The sequence below is a fragment of the Galeopterus variegatus genome, unplaced genomic scaffold (assembly GCF_000696425.1).
Source record: "Galeopterus variegatus unplaced genomic scaffold, G_variegatus-3.0.2 Scaffold1346, whole genome shotgun sequence".
Taxonomy (NCBI): domain Eukaryota; kingdom Metazoa; phylum Chordata; class Mammalia; order Dermoptera; family Cynocephalidae; genus Galeopterus; species Galeopterus variegatus.
The window spans coordinates 395,176-402,861 of NW_007727457.1; the positions used below are offsets into that span (position 1 = coordinate 395,176).

The following is a 7,686-nucleotide window of genomic DNA, read 5'->3' on the forward strand; positions in this document are numbered from 1 at the left end:
ATGTTTTTTTTTTTTTTTTTTTTTTGTTTTGTTTTTTTTTGTCTTTTGTCTTTTTCCGTGTCCAGCAACGGATCGCAACCCTCAGTGTTGCCCCCGTACCGGACCGGGGACCGGCAACGGGATTGCAACCCTCGGTGTTGCTCCCGTGCCTCGCTCAGCCAGTGAGCGGGAACCGGTCTGTATGTGGGATCCGAACCCTCGGGCGGAGCGCCGCCGCGCTTCCCAAGCGGTGCACTATCCAGTGCGCCACCGGGCCGGCCCATAGTTTATGCTTTTTAAAAGTACTTTTACATCCATTATCTCACTTATCATTATAATATCCTTTTTAAGGATAGGTAAAGTATGTGGAGTATTAGTGAAAATGTCGTTTATTCAAAGTTAGTTCCCTGGCAAAGCAACAAGTCAGGAATTGAATTTTAAAAGGACTTTGAGCTTCCAGAAGAGATGTCAAAGTTTCTTGGAGTTTACCCATAGGAAAGATCTTCAAGAATATCACTCTTAGCCTCTTTACTAAAACTTACATACATTTCTAACATGGTTAGTTATCTGAATTTTAAGCCCACAAAAAAATGGCAAAATGGCAAAGAAGGATTTTATAATCAGGGAAATTCAATCTATGCTAGATTGAAGCCAGGCATACTGAAAGCAGCAAAAAGGCCACCTGAAAACTATATAGCAGGATGGGAAGAATATAAAAACTATTCAAGGCAAAGCAAATCTGGGACTGTCTATTTACCAAAGGATACTGTAGTTGACCCAGAAAATGTGTGTGCAACAATATGGCTCATAGACTGATTCTCATAATGATAACCGTCAGTTTCAATAAATCCATAATACTTTATAAAAGGCTAGGAAGAATACATTTTAGGATTTTCATACAAAATAGTTGGAAATGGAAAACAAAGTAAGAAAAAAAATAGTTGGAGATGTGAGTGACACGTTTTAACCAATAGCAAATAAAATGAAACTTGGCGATTCATAACTTTAAGTGAAAAAAGTTTAGAAAAAAGAATTTAAGTATTTTTGTTATTTCATTCTACAAATGCATTTTTAAAGTATTTTTATAATTTCTACAATCAAATAGCTTTGGCATGAGTGTTGGCTTATCTAAACGAAGACATGTTTAACAAAATACCATCTTGGCTCTAAGCAGAGTGTTTGAACAGTCCTGTTTAAGTAGCTGTGCTCTTCTTTCAATGAGTTCTATTTCATTTTGTGCTGCTCTGCGTTGGACACTAAGCTTTGTTTTTCAAGAGACAGAATGTACAGGGGGAGAAGATGAGAGTGATCTCATCCTGCGCATGGAAAGAGAATTAACATCTGTTGAGTGCTGACTATGTGCTGGGCTTATGTATGTTATCTCCTGTAACCACACCGTATCTCGTGCTAGAGATCCTCTAGAAAGCTTGCCTAAGTTACTCAGCGTCACAGCAAAAAAGAGTCCAACTCTAGTGGCCTGACTCCCAGCACCACTGTTTACCCTCCCCTGCACACCTGGGCCCACACTGTGCCTTCGTAGGGCTTTGAAACACTGGGAGCAGAGTGGGGAGGACAGAGTAGTCATTCTCAAGCCATTTTAAGCAATAACTATTTCAGCAGAACTGGTTTAAAGAACTTTTTAAGCAGGGAGGTGACCTGGAGTGGAAGTGTGAGTAGGAAACTTGCTTGATTAACACTGGATTTCAGATGAAGACCTGGAATCCTTTGGGATAGGTCAGAGACCGGGGCTGCAGGCTTCCCCTTCTGCAGTGAGGATGATCTGAATTCACTGACCCCCACACTTTGCATACCCCTCTGCCCAGAACCCTCCTGACCTTGGAAGTAGGGTACAGAGGAATGTGTCCTAAAATAAGGCATTTCAGCTACTGCTTGAGAGGAGCAATCACTAGACATTTGTGACCTTTTCACAAGCCCAATGGTCCTGGGAGGTGGGCAGGGCAGACGTTATTATCCCTCCTTTATAAATGAGGACACAGGCTGAGGTGGGACAAGCAACTCTGAACACCCCCTTAGTACCACATGAGTCTCGCTGCTTCCCAGGACTAAGTGTCACCTGTATTGATTTCCTTTTTCCCCTAATTATAAAATTAATATATGTTCATTGTGGAAAGTTTGGAAACTGCAGAAAATAATAAAAATAATAACTTACCCAAAATCCCACCACCCTGAGATAATCACTGTTAATGTCTTAGTGTATCTCCTTCCTGTATTTTTTCTATGCATATATAATTTATTTTACTACAAGATTGGGATCATGCTGTATTTACAGATTTGTACCCTGCTTTCTTTAAAATATTGTGAGCATTTTCCCACGTCAATAAATATTCTTCAAAAATTAATGGCTACATGATATTCCATTATATGAATTATGGCAAACACTGCTAGTTGCCTGCCCAGTATTCTTCCTAACAGAGAAGATATCATGACCTTTACCCTCCCTCCGCCCAGCCACCAAAAAAGTGCTTGCTGCCTCTGGAAGGCAACATGAGCCTTGTCAGCACTGAAGAGTCACAGGAACTAGGAACGGCACAGGGAGGAGCAGACGTGCTGTGCCACACAGCACCAGTCTTGCAGAAGCCCCAGCAGCACGAACGGTGACACGGCTAGGGTAAGGGCCCAGATAACGCTATAGTTTTTGTCAAGAAGAGCCATTTGAAGGTAGCAAGGGAGCCAGATGACTTAGAACAGTCTACATGTTTTTAAAAAAGACAAGTTGTCAACCGTGTTTAGTGTATAGTCCAGTTAGTGGTATTGATTTTCTTGGAGATAACTATACACTGCAATTCCAGAGGTGGAGGAGAGTGCACAAGGATGGGGAGTGACGTGTTGCTCTTTCAGAAAAAGCAAGGTGACACCTGTCAGATCTATTGGGTATGTGGTGAGCACAATATGGAGAAGGAACAGTTGGATAGTGTTCTAGGAGCAAATCAGGGGTGAGGGAGGGAGAGATACATAACTGTGAGGAGATTCAAGGAAATAAAGGTTTCTAGAGAGGACTTAGGAGGTGTGACTCTGATGCACTGTGCTGAGCCCCTGCACCGGGTCTTCGAGAAACATCAGAGCAACCTTTCCTCAAGGGGAGAGGTGGGCAATAGAGAAGCCTCCATGCCCTGAGTAGGTAATGAACACACTTCTGTGCACCTAGAAGAATGTTAGTTATGTAGCATCTACGGGGAAACAGAAAATAGTCACTCCAGTCATTTTGTGTGGTTCAGATGACCGCTGGTTGAGAAGAGCTGTCCTAGAGAAAATATCAAAATTATTCACCAAGGTTTCTGGAGTTAGATCGGTGTTTTCTTTTAATGCAACACAGTGCATTAAAATCCTAAGCCAGACCTTTACCTTTCCTGCACTGAATAGAACGGTAACAGCTACAAATATTTATTGAGCAATCACTGTGCCAGACACTGCTAAGCACTTTACATGCACATTCTAATTTAATCTTCATAATAATCTCATGAAGTAAGCACTGTTATAATAGCACCCACTTTTCAGGTGAGAAAACAAGATATAAAGACGTTAAGTACTGTGTGCAAGGCACACAGCCTTCTTTATTTGCTTCTTATTTGCTGTACATAGCAAAATTTAAACCCCAACCTGTCTGATACCAGAGTCCACGTGAATACTATGCTACCTGTGTATTGCTTTTGCAGAGAAAAATTCAATAAAGGCTTATTTATTTATTTGGAAGGAAAAAATGTCAGAAGAAACTGAGATGAGAAAAGCAGAATCGGGAAAATAACTGTAGTACATTTATCTCTATGATGTTTGAAATCCCATTCAGGAGCTAGTCTCAAAGAGAAGTTCATACAAGCACACCAATCCACATCACTTTGTTCAGTAAACATTTATTGGGCATGGACTGTGTGCCAGGTACTGTTCAGGGTGCTTGGGGATAGAAACATGACTGAAAGTTCCTATCCCCAGAGTGCCCCCAGCGTGAGAAGTCTAAAACCAAAGTCCACACTAAGTGTTACAGGATGCTAGGAAAAGGTGTGGCTAACACTGACCAGGAGGACTGCAGGGGTGAATAACAGAAAGTTTCATAGGTGACATTTGAGCATGTGCTTGCCGTGTACAGGAGCAAGGCTGTTCCTGCCAAAACAACTGGCTCCAACAAAAAGCTCATGAGCAAAAGGTACATGATATACATGGGTACTTCAAGAAGTCCATGGAAAAATAGAACTAAAAGATAATATGAATCTGTGGGCTTTCTGAAGACCCCTCATATTTACAGAACACAGTTGAGTATGATGGAAACAAAGGCATCCATGCTCATGAGTAACAGCATCGCAGGCAACGAAAGGACAATCATGAATAGTGCTCCGGCTGCAGCACGGAATGGCTTGGAGAAGGCACAGACAGTAAGAAGAGAAGCCAGACAGAAAGCTGTGCATCGGTCCATGTGAGGGACAAGCAGGGCCTGGACTAGAGCACTGGCAGTAGGCGTAGGAAAGAGCATAGATCCAAAAAACACTTAGAAACTGGAATAAACACAATTTGGTCTTGGAGAAAGGCAAGAAAGAAGTCATTTAAACTCATAGGAATGAGGATGACTTGGGGAAAGATAATTTAAAACACTGGTTCCCACCCTAAGCAACTTTGGGTTTAGGAGCAGGAGAGTGGAGCTGAGTTATTTCAGCAGGAGTCTGCAAATTTGGATTGTCATCAAGCATTATTTGCATACCAAATAAGCAATACCTTGGACATGCCAGTACTCTTATTTTACAAATACTGTATAATATACACATTGATGTGATGAATAAAAGTTCATTTATAAGCATTACTGAATTCATAGTATTCCTCAGTCAAGATATAGGATAAGCAGGTATCATGTGAAAAGGAGATCCTGGAAGGTTCAGGCTTTGAAAAAAAATTCTCATAATTGAAAGGCCTTAGATACTTGGTAACAAGTGAATTGAACCAGCTTAGTAATGGAAGAACGGGGGAGTATCTTTTGTAAAGGAAGAAGGAGACAAACAGCAAAGCTGTGGAAAAATGGAAACGAGGCAGGGTCTCAGGGGCGATCAAGGGACTTATAAAACCTGTGTTCAGTGATGTCATTCATAAGTCAGCTATGGTGGGAGTATTTACATCATGGGGATCCGCAAACAGTACAAATCAGGGCTTTTTACTCTGGGGAACCAATTAAACATTTACCAGCAATCATTATGATATGCCCTGCAGAACCCCAGAATGGCTTAGGAATCAGAGATACCGGGTGTATCTGAGAATGAGGGTGTGAATGGGGTTTAAAACAGATAGGTTCCCTCTCCCACCTGCCCCCCAGCACCCCACACACACTCTCACACACATGCCACGTGTGCATACACACACCAGGTGATTCCTATTCTGCCTCCCCAGTATAAGCCAGGCGTTTCCCTGAGAAGAAATTAATTAAAGAGGCTCTGGACCTAAGGACTCAAGCACAGAAGACAAAAGTACCTTACAAAAACAAGAGGATCAGGTAAAAGACTTTAGTTTTCTTTCTTTCTTTTTTCTTTTTTTTAAATTTTAGATCCCTTTTACTTAGAAGCCCTGAATTTCTTTATTTTGATCAAAAGTCACATAGCCTTACTTCAGCTTATTTTCTAAAATCTATCTAAAATATAGTAGTATTTTTTTAAATGATAAACATATTGCCAGCTTGGAGAGACCTGGGGGACTGGATGTTGTCTGCCACCTTATCATTATTTCTCTATAAATGCTGCCAACCATCGGTGTTCTTATACTGCCTTTTGCTGAAGCTGTCAGTTCTTCAATCTCCGCATTTAACTTGTGTATTACCCATTCCATTGCTTCCTCTGCCTTTATTAGCATGTGAAGATATCATACTTGCCATCAGTCCTTCAAGGTAACTTCTGAGGCTGACTCCTCAAAATAGTTTTTTCTGAGTCATGAGGATGTGGTTTGTATATAAGTCTCTCCTCTACTGAAACCATGTTTGTAAATGAAATACTAGTGGATTTAAGTTCCATTGTTTTCTTTACAGAATGTTTTTGCACAAAAGTTTTGGTTCTTGCTGCACCAGTAAGAGACTTCACAATGAAAGTCAGTCCCCACTCTGTGGAGAAGTCTATGGCTGTGCAACTTTCCAGAGGGATCTATTTGTCTATCCAACACATCGACTCCAACCACACTCCGGTTCACGGGATTTGGGTATCTCTGCATTGCAGCTGTTGTTAACAGTTTCCTGCGGGTGGTCAAAGACATGCTCCAAAGGCCAGATCTTCATGGTGCTGGTGGTCTGTGTGATGTCCAGGTGGTGCTCTTAGTTTTCCGCTGCTATAACAGAATACCACAGACTGGGTAATTTATAAAGAAATGTATTTGGCTCACGGTTCTGGAGGCTGGGGAGTCCAAGAGCGTGGCACCGGCTTTCATCCTGCCTCATAACATGGCAGCAAGGCAAGCGAGCATGAGAGACAGAGAGGAAATCAGACCAAACTCTTCCTTTTGTCAGGAACTCACTCCCATAATAACGGCATTAATCCGTTCATGAATGTGGAGCCCTCATGGCCTAAACACCTCTCAAAGGCCCCACCTTTTAATAATGTTACAATGGCCATTAAGTTTCAACGTGAGTTTTGAAGGGGACGTTCAAACCATAGCAAAAGTTCACATTGAATCAATGGACCCTCAGCCTCCTTCCCCAGTCAGCTCCTAGAACACTGGCAGCCCGGACTCTTCTGGCTGGGAAAACTGGCCCGAAAGAAGGGATTTAAAGAAACTGAATATTAGAGACCCTGCAATGAAAAGGCCAGATTTCAGACCTTTCACACCCTGGGAAGCCACCATTTATTCCTTCGTTTTTCATTTAACAAATACGCATTGAGGGCTAATGTGCCAAGCACTACTTAAGATGCAGAAGACACCCTGGTGAATAAAACGAAGACCCTGACCTCATGCAGCTTTTACAATTCTAGAGAAAGAGAGACAACAAATACAGCAGATTGGTAAATCTAACATAGCATACTGCACCTGATGCCATGTCAGGTGATGTTAAGTCCAATGGAAACTAGAGCAGGGTAAGGCCCACGCAGAAGTTTTATAAAGGGTCGTGGAGGAAGACCTCTCGGATAAAGCACTATTTTATCAGAGTCCTGGAAAATGTGAAAAAATAAGCCAGGTGAACATCTAGGGGATATTTTCTCCAGGCAGAAGGTACAGCAAGTGCAAAGGCCTTGAGGCACTAACAATCCTAACTCGACTGGAGAACAGCAAGGTGGCCGAATGGAGCAGAGGAAGGAATGGGGACAATGAGAGGAGATGGTCAGAGACAGAACGAGGCCAGATAGTGTAGGTCTTGGAGGATACACGATAAGCCCACACAGAGCTTGCAGTTAGGTTTTCAGTGTCTCACTCTTAAATATGAAGGGACAGTCAAGGGCACTAGATATTTGAGGAAATCCTCTCATACAAAAAACAGAGACCAAAACAGACAGAAAAACAGGAAACCAAAGAAAACTTATATAAAACTGTGATTAATTATAGTTACCGACTTCAGTTCTATTATCAGGAAAGAGCAGATCAAGTAAGCAATAACCCCAAATAAATAAATCTAGAGCTGAACAATACACCTAAATAGAATTAACTGATAAGCAGTAAGCTTGGTAGTGGTACGTTTTATTTTAAAGTATACTTGGGTCACTCAGAAAAACGGATGACATTCGGGGACTGGACCCA

General features: G+C 41.8%; 1 pseudogene; it reads right to left on the reverse strand.

Moving 5' to 3' along the window:
- Nucleotides 1-5,591: 5,591 nt before the first annotated feature.
- On the reverse strand, nucleotides 5,592-6,235 carry LOC103593448 (annotated as a pseudogene).
- Nucleotides 6,236-7,686: the final 1,451 nt, after the last annotated feature.